We start from the raw sequence: 816 nt of genomic DNA on the forward strand, positions 1-816 counted from the left end.
GGGAGGGGAGAAGGAGGGTACAGGCAGGGCAGGATGGGGCACAAACAGGGGACAAGGAGGGGACAAGGAGGGCAGGGGACAGGCAGGAGACAAGCAGGGGACAAGGAGGGCAGGGGACAAGGAGGGGACAGGCAGGGCAGGGTGGAACACAGGCAGGGGACAGGCAGGAGAGGGTACAGGCAGGGGACAAGGAGGGGACATGGTGGTGCAGAGGCAGGGGACAGGCAGGGCAGGGTGAGACACAGGCAGGGGACAAGGAGGGGACAGACAGGGCAGGACGGGGCACAAACAGGGGACAAGGAGGGGACAGACAGGGCAGGACGGGGCACAAGGAGGGGACAAGGAGGGTACAGGCAGGGCAGGATGGGGCACAAACAGGGGACAAGGAGGGGACAAGGAGGGCAGGGGACAGGCAGGAGACAAGCAGGGGACAAGGAGGGCAGGGGACAAGGAGGGGACAGGCAGGGCAGGATGGGGGACAAGGAGGAGACAGGCAGGGGACAAGGATGGGGATAAGGAGGGGAGTGACAGGAGTGGGACAAGGAGGGCAGGGTGGAACACAGAGTGAGGACAAGCTGGGGACAAGGAGGGGACAAGCAGGGCAGGATGGGGGACAAGGAAAAGACAAGCGGGGGACAAGGAGGGGAGGTGAAAGGCGGGGAACAAGGAGGGGAAAAAAGAGGGAAGGGTGGAACAGAGAGTTGGGACAAGGAGGGGGACAGGTGGGGGACAAGGAGGGGAGGAGACAGGAGGGGGACAAGGAGGGGAGAGGGGAACACAGAGGGGGGACAGGCGGGGGACAAGGAGGGGACAAGG

Source organism: Calidris pugnax, unplaced genomic scaffold, assembly GCF_001431845.1.
Source record: "Calidris pugnax isolate Ruff unplaced genomic scaffold, ASM143184v1 scaffold107, whole genome shotgun sequence".
Classification (NCBI taxonomy): Eukaryota; Metazoa; Chordata; class Aves; order Charadriiformes; family Scolopacidae; genus Calidris; species Calidris pugnax.